General features: G+C 34.0%; 2 long non-coding RNA genes across 2 annotated transcripts; both read left to right on the forward strand.

Moving 5' to 3' along the window:
- The first annotated feature begins 1447 nt into the window (after positions 1-1447).
- On the forward strand, positions 1448-8454 carry LOC147074169 (uncharacterized). Its single transcript, XR_015070291.1, has 3 exons — positions 1448-1565; positions 3525-3677; positions 7381-8454. It is a non-coding gene; the product is annotated as an uncharacterized LOC147074169 (long non-coding RNA).
- A 3014-nt stretch (positions 8455-11468) lies between these two features.
- LOC147074170 (uncharacterized) lies at positions 11469-16718 on the forward strand. Its single transcript, XR_015070310.1, has 3 exons — positions 11469-11853; positions 12733-12885; positions 14854-16718. It is a non-coding gene; the product is annotated as an uncharacterized LOC147074170 (long non-coding RNA).
- Positions 16719-17571: the final 853 nt, after the last annotated feature.

Raw genomic sequence — 17571 nt, forward strand, 5'->3', positions numbered from 1 at the left:
TTTTCAGGTTCTCAAAATTTACTTTAATTGCGAAAATATAGTACTTTGCACCAAGTAAGTAATTAAGCACCTACAGAAATATCGAAATTTTAGTACCTTTTGCGTATTTTTTCCGATATTCAAAATTATAGTGAGTATTTTATACCTATTATCGTACATAGTAGGTACACAGACGAAAATAATTATAGTACGAAAATTAAGATTACATTACGGTCGGCAGCACTGATATGGGACAAAAATAACGTTAAAAGTACGCACGGAACAGTGTTGCCATATTTTTCTATGCTGCTTATAGTAAAAAGGCGTAAAAATAATAGTATTTCTGAAAAATATATAGTACAGGAACATTTTTCGTCTTGAATCCTTTAAAATTATAGTATTTTGGTATATTTGGCGTAAAATTATAGTATTTTACATTTTTCGCGAAATCAAAATTATAGTATTGTACTATAATTATAGTACGGTTGGCATCACTGGCATGGAATGAAAGTCGTAACTCGCCAAGATTGTCGAAGAAAAAAACTTTAATCACCACTCTAAATAAAAATAAGATATAAGTACCTACTACAGACAGCGTTTGAAAAATTAAAGTCGATTATGTAGATACCTCTTCTGACAATGCCAACCGGCGAATTTAAAAAAATCCATTTTAAATCAAATTAAAGGGCTTTTTTTTACTTCTTTGAAGAACTTATTTTCTCGGCTCACTCAAGAGAGCATCAATTTTATTTTTTGTACGGAATAATTATGGAAATTCTTATATCTTTCAGATAAAAGTAAATTTTTACCGATATTTTAAACTATTGTATTTTTGATGTGCTATACTTTTTACGTCTCTTGCCAGTGTTGCTAACCGTAATATAATTAATTATAGTAATTGTACTATAATTTTAGGCTGCGTACTATGTACGATATAAAACAGATAAAGTACGCCCAAAATACCTAACTACCATTATTTTGAATATCGGAAAAATATGTAAAAAGTAGGTACTAAAATTAGTGCAAAGTACTATTATAATTTTGCTATATAATAAGAAGATTTGGAGAACTTGGGAAAAAATGATTGAAAAACGTAAAAAATCCTATGACTGCTTTAAAATGATTTTTTTTGAATTCTCTAGGCATTTTAGATCGGAAGAGGTACCTAAATAAAAAGAAGCCTCGTAGTTTCTCAAATTCTTCGTTATTTTTTTCTGAGAAACAAAAAAACTCATACATTTTCAACAGCTGATGACAACGCGTACTATATTTTTCCTCAAATACTATAATTTTGGAGGCTCTGTACTATAATTCCACTTTGCAAAGATTACAACACTGTCTCTTGCAAATCTATTATCTATGGCCACGAGGTCTTGTCATTCCATTCTATGTTACCAACAAAACCCTTGGTAACGTTAAATAGTTAATTACACAGAATGGATGTCAAACGCGAACCAGGCGAAGACGAATCTGGTTCAGAAAGACAACATTGGATTGATATACACATAGAACATGCGAATAGACAGGAGGCCGACATCAACTATATAAAGCATGACAATGCGGACGATTACAGTTCCAAAGTTGAGGTATGTTGATATGAAAGTACACTGTTCTTTGATCACATGTCGTCGCTATAGATTGGTTTGTCGAATATCCGTTTTTGTCGAAATCATCCTTTTAATTCAGAATGATTTTTTGTAGGTATCTAAATAGACAATAACCATCATTTTCTTTAAATTGCTTTGTAATGAAAACAGCATTCATATGCTGTAAAGGCAACAATTTAAATACTTACATGTATTTAAATATAAGATAATGTAATTTGTTTTTCATCTCCTGAACATGTTACATTTGGTCTATTCGACAAACCAATCTACAGCGACGATGTCATATGAATTACATTACATTGTATTGACAACAACTGTTATGTAGCTACCTACCTATAATAATATAATAAGAGGAAATCAACTTTGTTTATGAAAATGTGTTGTGTATCTGTGTCTAAAGTCTACCTAACCTAACATTGTATACCTATCTGTATAAATATGTAGGTACCTATTAAACATGCAAATGGCAATTAGTGGTTTAAACATCGTTGTGTTATGCCAAAAGCTGGTAGTCTTGAATTTATGTTACGGAGTAATTATTACCGTTTGAAGTTTATCATGATTCATGCAATCATTTTATTAATGGACAACGCACTCAGTACAGTAGCTAGCAAGTAAATTCGCGCATAGCGAGATTCGCACATGTATAGGTAGACGTCACGTGACAAAATATCGCAATTTCCATTATGCGATATCACGCATCGGGAATTTATACCTAGCAATATCACCTTTATTGTGATGGCGTTAGAACAGTGTTTCTAATGTCAATGTTCATTTGAGCGAGCGATATTGATATTAAAATATGAATAATCCCATTCGGCAGACACGATAAAAAAGTGAGTGTCATTTGTTTTCCAGATGCTTCGTCCATATTAATGTCATTAAAGTCATGCGTCTAAAATCAAACACAATTTCTTTGTGCTTTATGTGCATGTTCTATATATCGAATGACATTGGTTTATTTTTTAGCATACATAATAAATTAAGTATTTATAATATACCTAGGCACATTAAAAGCTAAATTATCGACTTATTAACATTTGGCAGCAACCACACGAGTCATATTCTGTAAAAATCATCCGTCGGTTGTTATATTGTCAATAAATATCGGCTGACGGATGTTACCGACAATTATTAACCCACGATTTTAATTCAATTATACGAGTAAAGCGACCTTTCGTGTGATCGTTTCTTGATGAATTAATACGTGACGACGTTATAACATTTAATACTAGAATAATTATGATCGCAAGGGGTGCCTTTCTCAAAATGAGACGCCGAGAGTTGAAACTTTTGAGATGTGGCTGTACAGATGCATCCTCAAAATTTCTTGGACTAACTTGGTGACAAATGTTGAAGTTTCCAATCGAATGGGAAAGGACCAAGAAGTTCTGAACAGTATGAAAACCAGAAAACTACAGTTGCTCGGCCACAATATGAGAGGATACAAGTAGAGCATCACCTAACTTGTCATCCAAGAAAAGATCAGCGGTAAGGGTAGCAGAGGGTGACGCAGCATTTCGTGGCTCAAGAATCTCCGTGACTGGTATGAGTGCAGCTAGGCGATGGCATGATAAAAAGAATAATAAAATTTGTTACATATCTATACGAAAAAATACCTATAATAGTAAACAATTGCAAGTCATCAACATCAGCCAGGATCGATCCACACCTGGATGAAATCTCCCCTAGCTCCTTCCACTTTTCTCGGTCCTTAGTTCTTCACTGCCACGTACATCCACCAAACTTTATGAGATTGTCAATCCAGCAGGTTTTAGGGCGTTCCTGTAGGCGTTTAATATCCCTTAGTTACCACTGCAATTGCAAGTATTACCGTTATTTATTTATTGCCTACCTATTTTCTGCCCATAAGATAGACGTTCGGTATATATTTCATAAGCTTTTAGGATTGATTTGATTATGCGTGTTTCGTTTCAGCATAACATGATAGACATCGCCAAGATGAAGACTGAACCTGTTGGCCATTCGGATAATTCTAATGAAGATTTCGATAAAGATATAAAACGTCCATTTGAATACAATGATCCAGTAGCTGGATGTTCTTACTCGGATTGCAAGACGGTAAATCAGGTAAAAATATTTTTGTATTATTCATTACAATTATTCAATCAACCCGACCAATTTTACCATTTCAAACCGGTGTAAATTGTACACGACGCGATGTGATAGATTGTAGATGAGGTCAATACAGATGGCGATGGGACCTGCAACATTCACTCCAGCTGCCTTTAATAAATCAATAATAAATGTTTATAGATTTTTTTTAAATTGATCATTTTTCTGTGTTCGCGCCTGTTTATTACCGCAGGTAAAGAATTCATAATAAAATATATTGAAAAAATAATTAAGACGTATAAAGCAGTGGCGTAGGGGGAGGTAGGCTGTTAAGATCCCACATAAATAGTGCATTTTAATCATTGTCAGTCAAACGTATTTTACAAGGTTTTTATTTAGGTTGTATTCTTATTTGTCTGGTGGTTGTTTATCCGGTACAAATCTTTCAATCGATTTTTAAATAACTTCCCGACTAGCTAGACATTTGAAACTTTTAGAATATATCAGAACACGATGCCAATGCATTTTTTACTACTTTTAGCCATCTTTCAGTAGAATTGAATTCATTTTCAGTTAATTCTGTTTTGTATGAAAAGTCATTTCTGAAGAAATCCGTAATCTAATCCACTATTATTGGTTGCTAGGGGTCTGGGGTCGTAGCAACTAAATTATTATTATATACTTACGTGCGTTACTATGGAAATCAATATGAAATGTCAAAATGACATTTCAGTATTTTTTCTATCAAGTACAAATAACTTTTTGATCGTTTAAGCTAGTCAAGTCAAGTTTATATGATTCAACAAAAAATTTAAAAACGTATAAAAAAGTTCTTTTTATCTTGTAATTATGTTTTTATTGAATTAAGACTACAATGCGTAGATAGTGTTCGTTAGTTTTTAAAATTCAATTAAAACCTCCCTAATCCAAACCGTAGTAGATAATAGTAAAAAAATAATCTTTTATTCATATTAAAAATCAGTTTATTAAACAATATATTAAAAATCAAACCTCACAAAAGTTTAGTTACTTTATAGATAGAAGAACATTTTATCTATTATGGTTTGGTTGGCCAGGGCTAAATAAACATATAAAAACAAACCAATTACATCGGAACATGGCCCCTACATCCTAAAGTGGGCCCCCAGGCTAGGATTTTTGGCGCACCCCCTACCTATCGCTAAAGATAATGGCAGTGTGACGCTCTAAAGTAGCGTTTTCCGAATGGTGTGCGCGGTAAAATTAATGTGTATATTTAGTGTTTTTTTGTATCTTTTAATACATCCATTTGAATTATGGAGATGTCGAGTATCGATACACAATTAAAAATTGTATCGTACAACCACATAATTTTAATTAATAATAATATCATCGAAGAAAAATAGCGATACAGGCAACTTATCTGTTCGACTCGCCACGCCGGGCCCTTCCTGAGCCCGGGCTTCCAGGCTAGAGCCCTGTCAGCCCCCCCCCTTTGTGGGGGCCATGCATCTGAAATATATATTCTAAATTCAAAGAAAACAAAATACGTATGTCTGAAAAAGTGTGACTATTTTTGTCGGATCGCCCATAATATATCTCGGACTGTTATGGTATTGGTTTGTTTTAGGCAGGGTTTAATTGAATTTTAAAAAGTAACAATCACCGTCTTCAAATTTGTTTTTAGTTCAATGAAAACAATTAAATATTACTAACAAAGTTTAGTATACTTGCACTATTTATGTCGAATCTTAACAGCCTACCTCCACCCCTCGCCACTGGTATAAACATAATTTATACTAGCTGCACGGAATTATTCCCTATGTGAGCAAACATGGTGTGATGTCAGATTTGTTAATTGGCATATTTCATAGTGGACATTTTAATATTAGGTAACTAAAAGTGAAATTATATAATTTATGTACCTTATTACTCTGAGCTATTTTTTACTAGGTGGAGACTTGTAGGCCAGCTATTTTTGAAATAAAATAAATCCCTAAATAAATATGAAATAAGAACAATATGATAAATATTTGTGAAAACTTACCAAATTCACATGTATCTCGAGTATAATATACTCGAGAAAATATTATTTTCACACTAAAATGATAATATTGTTTAGAAAATAAATACACACTGTTTATTCAACAGTTATGACGTTTACAAGTACGCACGGGTTAACTTGGCCATGGCCCGACGCGACATACATGCTTTGACGAGTTAACTCGGCTCTGGCAGTGATTAAGTTACAGATTATCTGGTGGAGTCCTGACCACCGGGGAAAATATAGATACCAGTTTTGTAAAAAGGCGCTAAAGATGTTGGGCTTTGTCTTGCGTACTTCCCGGGCATTTTCGGGTGTTACGGTACTAAAAATTCTCTATAACTCCTTAGTTAGAAGCAGACTTGAGAGTGGGTCTATCGTTTGGGCCCCGCATAAGTTGAAGTACGGCTTTATGGTGGAGAGTCCAAAAGAAATTTTTAAGACACCTTTACTTTCGGCTGTATTGATATTATCCGTGGCTCTATCCGACTGATTTTCTCTCAGGGATGCTTAAATACTGTAGCTTAAAATTTAGAAGGGATCTTTATTTAGCTACATATTTTTTCGACTTATACGCGGCGTAAATGTGAACTCTGCCATTCTTGGTAGTGTTTGCTTGTGTGTCTCTGATAATTACCTTAGGAATCGAGGGCATCCGTTGTTTGTTCTCCCACGGTGCAGAACTAACCTGCCATTAGTAATGCCAATTGGGATTGGTATTTATAAGTTTTTAAGATAGGTTCTATCAAATTTCACTCTGTGTGCTTCCATCTACTTTATTTTGTTATTTTTTTTTATTTCTTATTTTATTACGTATTCTCTGTATTTTTATTTTTAAAAATTATTAACACTTATTTTATGTCATGTCGTGAACGCTTTGAATTTATAATTTGTTATGTTTATTATTATGTAAAATAAATTTGATTTGATTTGATTTGAAAATAGTCACAAATCCAGCGCAATTTTGTTAGTTAATTGTTTTTGAATTTGTTGCAAACGCCTGCTGTGCTGAATATTCTTTAGTTGAAAATGTCCCTCTGAGGCGGAAGAAACCGGTCCAGATATTAAATACCTAAATGAGAAATAAGTAGGATTAAAATTTGCTTTTTATTAAATTAAATTAATAAGAAAAGCTAAGTTTAGCTGATAATAATTTGGCATAGTAATATGACATAGGATTTATTTAGTCGTGTACAATGTTATTGTTAAATAAAACCTATTTAGGTGACAACCGATAGTAAATCCTTTAGATGTTCTAAAGTCGATTACAATTAGATAATTAAATAACACCCTGAATCTATCCACTGCTGGAGGAAGGCTTTTCCATGCTGATTCCACTTCTCTTCGTCCTGTGCATTACGTTGCCACCTACTTCCGCAGAACTTTATCATTAAATCAATCCAGCGGCCGCTAGGCTTACTTTGCGGACGATTTGTACCTCTGGATGACTAGATTTTCCAACGATTGTCCCTTCTTCGAGCTATGTGTCCAACCCATTTCCATTTGATGTCTTTAGAGAATTCTATTACTTCGCAAACCCTTGTCTGTTTACTTATCCATTCATTACTCTTTTTATCCTTTCGCATTAAGCCCAGCATGTACCTCTTCATACCACGTTGTGCTACTGTAAGTAATAAGTAAGAAATATAATGTAAGGCAAACATAGGTAATTAATCGTAAAATACTGTTTTGCAGATTTCTCAGCAGAGATGCTTCACAGAAAGTCACAATAACTATGAGAGCCCACCATCTAGCACCAGTAAGGACACATTTAGTAAAGTGGAAAATCTCATCAAACAAAGTAAAATCCAAGATATTGAGCATTCAAATATAACTATTGATGAGCAAAGCATCAAACGAGAAGTAAAGTTTCTTTGCTTTCAGAAAGTGGTACAAATAGAATTGAAAAGAATTCTACCTTTTCCACGTAATTTTATCTGCAGTAGTTGTTACGAAGTGTTTGGATCCTCAAATACTCTAAAAAGTCACCAAATATCATGCATGATGATTGAAAACTTCAAAACAAATGAAAACAGTCCTACTGGGGAAAATAAAGACAATAGCGATAAATCTGGTCCATTTGAAGAATTGCAGCTTCCATCTCTTAGTATACATAAAACGATACATACTATTGAAAAACCATATCATTGTGACGTGTGTTCATTTACATGTTCTCAGGTCAATAATTTAAAAAGGCATAAACTTACACATACTGGCGAAAAACTATATGAATGCGATGTGTGTTCACATAAATTCTGGCAGTTCAGTAATCTAAAAACACATAAAATGACGCATACTGGTGAAAAACCATTTCAATGCGAAGTTTGTTTATATAAATGTACGACGCAAGGTTATCTTAAAAGACATAATAAGATACATACTGGCGAAAAGCCTTACCAATGCAATATATGTTCATTTAGTTGCACCCAACGAGGTAATCTTAAATTACATAAAATGGCACATACTGGCGAACGACCATATCAGTGCGATTTATGTTCAATTAAATTCAGACAGCTCAGTGATTTAAAATTGCATAAAAGAACACACACCGGTGAAAAGCCCTACGAGTGTGATGTATGCTTATTTAAATGCTCGCAGTTAGGTCATCTCAAAATGCATAAAATGACACGTCATAGTTCTGAGAAGCCATTTGAATGTGATAGTTGTTCATTTAAATTTTCCACAAAAGGTAGTCTTAAAAGACATAAAATGACACATACTGTCAAATAGCGTATACATGTGCTGTGTGTTCAAATAAGTGCACGACAAAAGGTTATCTCAAAACACATACTGTTGAAAAACTATATAAATGCAATAATTGTTTATAAACAGTCTTGTCACTTTAAAAGACGTGAATTTGTTTAATATTATACTGTTGAAAAAATACCGGAATTATTTGTTTATATATAGATTATGATTGGTAGCATAAGTATTAAATTAACATAATAATCACTAAGATTAAATCTATTCTTCTTCTTATTTTGCCATCCCCTAGCGGAGGTCAGCCACCATCAAGGCGATCTTATCTTTGTCGTCTACTACCCGGAACAGTTCAGTGGAGCTGCACTTGTACCAATCACGGAGGTTTTTAAGCCACGAAATGCGGCGCCGGCCTCTGCTACGCTTACCGTTGATCTTTCCTTGAATGACAAGTTCTTGACAAGACTAAATCTATACTGTAATTAATTACCTAATGCCTGAATTCCCAAACACAGCATTTTTTTCGAACCTACAAGTGGTCGCAAAATCATCGAGAAAAACCGGTAACTCTGAGACAGTGAGATGAATCGAGTAAAATCATACCTACAACCCAAGTCTTGTCAGCAAATGCCAGTTGAACTGCACGCATTGCAATATAGGAGCTGATTCCAATTTATTCAACATTTATTTTATCTACATTCAGCGCAGTATCCAATTGTGCAAATTTTGAGAGGCTATGGTGGATTCGCTGCCAAGCTCTATGAGATTGTCCATGTGACGGAGAACTACAAGATGCAAACCATGTCATATGGGAATGTGGAGAATGTGCTCCGAGTGGGAAGAGATTCTTTAGTCGGTCCAACCAGCTGGGCCCGCCGGGTCGTCCTACCTGGTTGCCACAAAAGCTAAATTAATTGCATTAAAAATTGCGACATCTTTTGTGGACGTGATGATCTCTTCACATAATTTTGTTTGTCCATATTGTTTTAGTTATTTTTTTGTATCTTATAATTATCATTGAAGTCATTCATTTTTCCTAACGTCTTGAAAACGTGGCGATGTCAGGCTTGGGTATCTGCTCCTGATAAATTTCCAGGCGTCAACAACTACTGATACTTCACGGCCAAACGTAGGGCCTCGTAATACGCTCAAATAAGACCGAGTGTATTCGGGGTGGGTTGGTTTGGAGGTGCATGTTTGTGTTGTGCCACCGCCATCTTTAGATTAATAAAGCCTGATCATAACTTTTTGCACAAGCAACGAATGGTCCACTTTCATACTATTTATTAATAAAAAAAAACTTGCAAGCAGAGTTTGGTATTCTATAATGATTGAAGAGTACCTATAAATAAGTTATTAGTTAATGTCGTTTAGAATCGACTGTCACATTGACAAACGTCCTAGTGTATTATGATATTATTATACACAGAATAAGTTTACTTACTTTGATCGTCACTTCCAATTATTATTAATACCACTAAACCAGGTGAACTCCAAGGTCTCCAAGATACGTTAAAATAATCTGAAACTGAGAATACTCCGTCAAGTGAACACGACAGACGCATCAGTATGAGCACTCTATAGACAATTAAAGGTCATCTATAGACAACGGGAGGGGCGAAAAGTAGGACTAGTCGTGTGATGTATCGGCTTCCTTCTTCAGTGGGCAATGGTGTATTGCGTCTGCAACGAACTCGCGTTTAACGTCAACCAGCTGGAGGTCAATCTCGGGTTTAATTTCAGTATAACGCGTAGCCGGATACTGAGTGAAACAGCATACATTTTTGAAATCAAATAAAAAAACAATATTGAGCTCGCTTATTTAATAACAATACTTATATAATTATGATAGATAGCTGTCTAATTGTATGTTATAAGGACATTTTTAGAAAGAAAGTTTGACATCCTCGGATGTTCTTAAACAATTTGTAAAAAATATAAACTTATCGTTGGTATTCTGCTAAAATAATTATAAAAAGTCGCAGAAAGAACTTAATAAAAAAAATTAACCTCAAAATCGCAACTGAAATCGTCTTTGGTCCCCTGTTTTATATAGGTGCGCATCTCAGTTCTGTTTTGATGGCTAGTTGTTAGTGTTGTTACATCAAACTTGTCTTCGGTATCAGGTTGACCTTCACATTCTTGCTTGACTTCCATGTTTGCGTATCAACAATCGTAGGTATGCAATGTGCTAGAGATAACTTGACAACTTTCACTTCTGTTGTAAGTATCTAGTATTTTAAGTGTGTTGCTGAAATACAGTTAATAATAATTATTCCGTGTAGCTTCTGATTAACAATAATGTAGGTATTGAACTTTGTAGGTATTATGGTACTAATGGTGCTGTCACGTGCAAACTGTGCTCTACGTATATATCTAGGTAATGTGTAACCTAAAAGATTGAATAAGTGCCGACTAGCTCCATAATATAGGTACTCACTCTTTCTCGGGTCGTGGTGATGCTAAAGTTCCAGTCTCTCCGAGGATCCTACCCTTCATGTGAAAGTGATTTTGTATAATATTAATCTGATAGGTAATAAAAATAATTAAATTGGGTTTTTTTCTCTTATAATGTCAACACTGATGATATCTTTCACTCTCTAACAGTGCTGCCAATCGTACTATAATTATAGTATTTGTACTATAATTTTGGTCCACGTACTACTATGATATAAAACAGGTATAGTACGCCCAAAATACTATAATTTTGAATATCGGAAAAAATAATGTAAAAAGTACTAAAATTTCGATATTTCCGTTCGATAAATTGGTGCAAAGTACTATATCTTCGCGATATAAGAAGATTTGGAAAACTTGGAAAAAAATTGCTCGAGAAACGTAAAAAAATCCTTGACTTTGGTTTAAAATGAAATTTCTTGAATTCTTCGGTAAGCATTTTTGGTCGGAAGAGGAACATAAATAAAAAGGGGTCTCGGAGTTTCTCAAATTTCCGTAATTTTTTTCTAAGAAACAAGAACCCTATACATTTTCTATAGATGACAAAGCGTGCTATATTTTTTCCCCAAATACTATAATTTTGGAGTCTCTGTACTATAATTCCACTTTGAAAATATGGCAACACTGCTCTCTAACGAAGTTAGACGACGTTCTTGACATTAGAATTTATTAGCTGTTCAGTATTCATTGCCCACTAAAGATAGCTGTGATCTGTTCCATAATATTAGGAAACTAAAAGTTCAATACCTACATTATTGTCAATCAGATAATATCTCCACGATGTATTATTATTTGTAGGTACAAAACAGAAACTTGTCTAAGTACATCATTAATTGTATAAGATAGGAAGGTACCTTTTAAAAACACATAAACATGGAAGTCAAGCGAGAATTTGATGAAGACCAATCTGATACTGATGTTAAGTTTGATGTAACTAGCCATCAGAACAACCCTGACACGCGCACTTATGTAAAGCAGGAAAATACCGACGACCCAAGTCACTGTTTTGAGGTTAGTTTTTTTTACTAAGTCCTTTCCTGCGTCTTTTCATAATTAGTTTAGTGGAATACCAACGATAAGTAACCTACTATAATATACGTAGGTATTATGTTTATAATTTTTACAAATTATTTTAAGAACATAGGTATTACGAGGATTTCAAACTCTTAGGTAAAATTTGACATCTAGCTACGATTCGCAATTATATTAGGTATACCTATTGTCAGTGATGTCCCGTGGGGGAAGGCAGATTGAGCGTCGCTTGGGGGCGGCAGTTACCTAAAGGGCGGCAAATCGAGGAGAATCACTAGGTATATAAATATACGTAAACTTAGTAATTCAGGAAATATCTTTCCATTACAAAAATCAGCTCACTGATTGGAAATAAAATGTATTAATTAGGTACCTACCTACTTTAAAAGTTTGAACAGGATTTTTTGTTGGTTTCGCGATGTCTACTTTACTTCCGTCGTCCTTGGACGTCACGTTCTTGGGGAACAGCAATGGCACGTGCACACCTAATTTAAAATTTATCCAAATATGTTTGCCGGTCACTCGTGAGTTTTGGAAGTTGTCAAGTGTATTTTTAAATATAGATACCTATCTGAAACCGTAGACTCGCAACATTGTCTATTGGAGCAGAGATGGCATTTAAATTAGATTTAGTGTTATATATCTTGTTAGGAACGTATCCATACAACACATTTCTTAGATATTGGAGTCATGAAAGGATGATAAAAAGTACTGTATAAAAAAATATGGCGGCATTTTGGTACTGCCTAGGGGCGGCGTTTTGTCTAGGGACGTCACTGCCTATTGTTATAAAATACGCGAGCTCAAACTAATACAGTTGCGTGAATACATAAATCAAATGTATGATGTTTCTTTCAGTACCCAGCAACGCGTCTCACTGATATTAAAGCCGAGATTGACGTCCAGCTAGTTGAAGTTAAATGCGAGTTTGATGAAGATGCAATAAACCCTTTCCATGATGAAGATCTTACACCTGGATGTTCGCATTCAAATAACAGACCAGTACAGCAGGTGATTGTAATAATATAATACTTACCTATGTGATATGTTCTTCCCTTAGATACGTCTGCTCATGGCCCCCACAAAGGGGGGGCTGACAGGGCTCTAGCCTGGGAAGCCCGGGCTTATGAGATCCCCGGCGTGTTGGGTCGACCACTTAAGTGAGATAAACACCCATCACAAATTCGCTCTAATAGTAAAAAAGTCTAAGTCTAGGCAAATTTACAACTGCAGTTTTTTTTTTTTTTTTTAGTTTTAGTGGGTTCCTTGACTATTAAAAATTACTATTTATATTATATGGCGAAGGTCGCATGTTACTCAGCTATCACAAAAGGGGTCGCGATCAGTGCTTCTTAATATGATACAGAGTGCCGACAATGGATTTATTTAAAAACGCCAAAAATCTATGAACACATATCCAAAATTTGCCCTAATAGAAAAGTCAAAATTTGTGAAGTCTTAACATTTTAAAATGTCCAGTTGTGTGATGCAATTTTTGATTACTGTATGTCGATATTCAACAACTCCATAGTTCAAGTGGATTTATTCAATAATACAAAAAAATCGCTAAAAATATACCCATAATTTTACTTGAAACAACATTATTTAGAAAATGATTATATAAAGCTTCCCAATGCCTTTAACTGTAGCGATGGGTAGGGGGGGCGCCAAAGATACTGGCCTGTGGGCCCGCTTCAAGATGTGGGGCCCATGCGTCTGCTATCACGTCATCTCTGTGATCAAATTGAAACAGGTACATGTTATTATCGCCTGTCGTATGGCCACACACGCTTCGTACAACGATTTCAATTATTTATCGATACAAGTGTGAGTAGATACATTGTCCTACAGTATTTGAATATGATATCTTTGATGAGGATCTATTCAACCTCTGTTATTTACAAAGCTAAAACTAATTCGATACCACATTTCAATAGTTAAACAACCCAAAAAATCTTGTTATATACAAGTAAATAACGTTTGAAATTTTTGCATAAATTCTCATTTTAATTTGAATGCACAATGAAATTTTACAGTTTAATAACGAATTATTCATGTTGAAGTCATTTTTGACTCTTTTTTATGCCGAATTATGAAAAGAGAAGACCTTTCTACATCGAAGGGTATTATTACCACGAAACCTCGGAATTTTGAGTTTCCTTATTGAAATAAGGTACCTATTGAATTATGCGATCATTCTACATTAATGTAATCCGAATAAGAGTTAGTTCTGTAAGTTTGTGTTTGACTTATTTTTGTCGTATTTTGCTTATAGCACAGCTTCCCAAAGGATATACCTAGTCTAATTCGATCTGAAATTCGATAATAAAAGCATCAGACTCACCATCAAATTGTTTTGGCCGTGTCCGGAAATCTGTACGTACCTATGCAGTCCGCCGTATGAGTCGTATGACACTTCACCGTTAAATATTATATCGAAAATATATGCGATTAATTTTAAAGACCGTCCACCCACTGCATCGTATAGTACTGAAATAAAATGCAAGGGCAGCCCGCCAAATATTTTTGATTTCAAAATTGTCCCTTTGATGAAAAAGTTTGTGAATCCCTACTCTATAGATAGTATTTAGCGGCCTTTCAGGACGCCGGAATCCGGTTGGCTTTAAGAACAGCAAGCCAGGTTGAAATTGTCTTCTGGCATCCGCAGCACGTGGCCAATCCAGGTCCAACGTTGCCTCTTCACTCCCAGCGTGATGAGATGCTGTTTGGTGCGCTCTCTTATCTCCTCGGTGCTCCTGATGTGATACACCACCGCACACCAAGTATCCGTCGCAAACATCCATTTTCGAAGCTCAGTATACGGTTGCTCTGAGCTTACATATATAGTGCCATAATTTGTTACCGTAAAGCAACACCTTCAGAATGCAAGCGTCGAATAGACGGCCTTTGATTTTGATCGAGTTCAATTTAATATAGTTTAATAATACATAATATATATCAACCCTATTCTTTTTGTAGATTTCTTCTCAGCAATATTTCACATATTATAACCAACTGGACATCGTTAAAAAAGATACATTTGACAATAACCTGGCCAATAACAACATAGCAGATGCAATAAATAAAAAGGAAAATATGACACAACAGTCAAAGATAACTATACATGAACAAAATATTAAACAGGAAGTTCATAAATTATGCTTGCCAAAGGAGGTTCGAATTAAGCTGAAAAGAGTTACATGTTTTTCTAGTAACTTTATTTGCAATGATTGTTGTGGAGTGTTTGAATCTGTAAATCATCTTAATAGTCACTACATTTCATGTACAAAGTCTCAGCATCTTAAGTTAATGTTACAAAAAAGACATATTGGTAAAAAAACACATCAATGCGATTTATGTTTTAAAATATTCTCTCGAATTAGTCATCTCAAATATCATAAAATGACACATACTGGTGAAAAACCACACCAATGCGATGTTTGTTTAAAGAAGTACCAGCGATTTGATTCTCTCAAAATACATAAAATGACACATACTGGTGAAAAACCACATCAATGCGATGTTTGTTTAAAGAATTTCCAGCATAATAGTGTTCTCAAAACACACAAACTGACACATACTGGTGAAAAACCACATCAATGCAATGTTTGTTTAAAGAATTTCCAGCGTATTGGTAATCTTAAAACACATAAAATGACACATACTGGTGAAAAACCACATCAATGCGATGTGTGTTTCAAAAAGTTCCTTGCAAAGAGTGATCTCAAAAGACATAAAAAGACACATACTGGTGAAAAACAGCATCAATGTGTTGTGTGTTTTAGAAAGTTCATTGAAAATAAAGATCTCATAAGACATAAAATGACACATACTGGTGAAAAACCACATCAGTGCGATGTGTGTTTTAAGTTTTTTTTGCAAATTGGTCATCTGAAAAGACATAAAATGACACATAGGTACTAGTGAAAAACCACATAAATGCAATGTGTGTTTATAAGAATTCCGTCAAATTGGTCATCCTAAAATCCATAAAATGTAGCGTACTGCTAACAAACCACATCTTTGCGATGTCTGCTTTAAAAAGTTTATAGCAAATAGTGGTCTCAAAAGACATAAAAAGACACAAGTATTAACGAAAAACCACATCTTTAGATATGCTTCTAATCTAGTATACAACCTAATACCTAGCTACCGATTTATTGAGATACAAAATGCTGAACAATAACTAACAGAATAGGTAGCTGCAAAAATTAGAATGTAGTACGACAAACGAAATCAAACAGAAAAACAAAACAAATATTTTTGGTCATTCAAACATCATTCAGATACCAGAGTTAAAGTATCAAGTCTCAAAAATAAGCGTCTCTTCTCGAATAAATGACGACTTCATCATTTCTATCAACCATAATCCTCAGACTGACTGATGATTCCACAAGCGAGTCAGAAAGTACCGCAAGAAAAATTAAGATGTAATATTTCATACAAAAAATTTACAGTGCAAATATGACTTTGCAAAGTTTTCATCGTAAGAAATCTCGCAGAAAACGACTGAAGATAATATAGTGCCCTTCCAATTAAACTAAGAGCGCGATCCAGAACCATACTTAGGCGGAAACGTCCGTTAGATACGCGCCGAACTTTAAGACGACAATTGCGACGGCCTTAGGACGACTCTTAAGCGTCAACAGTTCTGCATCGTACTCTAAGATTACAACTATTTGTTTATAATAACTCTTTTTATATAATTAGGATCGTGAACGTATCAGAGAGAATATTTATGATGTATGTATGTATGATGCATATCAAATCAGATATTTATGTTTTTAAGGAATTTTTGTTTTAGACATAAATTATAAAAAAAATAATGTTTATGTAATCTGCATATTTTTTGCGTTTTTATTCATTTTTGTCTAAAAATTGACATATACCTACCTATTCTTCTGAATGAAATTCGAGTACTTAGCTGACATAATACTATTATTATCAAGCTATTTTCATAATTTGGTATGGAGTAGTTTTAATTTATTCGTGGAGTAACAATGCAATATTTTAAGTAAAATAAACAAATAAGATTATTATATCTTACACGTATTACAGTTACAGTTTTTATACGACTAAAAATAATGATATTTCATAGGTATTTTACTGTTTTACACATTTGAAATATTCAGTAGAAATATAAAATTGAACACTATAAAGTACCTACATATCCAATATAAAATTCTTATCAAAATCTGGATCCTCTTCACAAAAGCATCTGCTGGCAGAAATATTACACTATTCGTAATTATCAAACTGTTTTTGATTGTTCCTGAAAGATTTATTTAAATATTCCCACAAATAAGCCAATAAACCAAGATTATATCATTTATTAAAAAAAAACAATATCACTCAAATTTGTCCGGGAATGGGGTAAATTTTTTAAAAACCTGCCAGGGCTGAAAATGTTAAGTCTGTGCTCCCTGATTAGCCCTTATCGACATAGTTGGATAGGTATTTTTTCGGCTTTGATAGGTAACATAACGTGGCTGCATATTCAATAAATCGTATGTGTTATTTGACACATTCTGAGATAATTGAAAAAAACTGTTTTAAAAAATAACCAAATTTTTTTTATACATTTTAATTTTTTTTTTAATTTGACCTAAATATTTCACATGTTATTTGAGTTTGAAAAAACTAAAAAAACAACTATTTCAACATAAAATACGCAATTTTCCGATTATTTTGCACATA

Source organism: Rhyacophila brunnea, unplaced genomic scaffold (genome assembly GCF_057557595.1).
Source record: "Rhyacophila brunnea isolate RB1 unplaced genomic scaffold, BYU_Rbru_1.0 scaffold_16, whole genome shotgun sequence".
In the NCBI taxonomy this organism is placed as follows: Eukaryota; Metazoa; Arthropoda; class Insecta; order Trichoptera; family Rhyacophilidae; genus Rhyacophila; species Rhyacophila brunnea.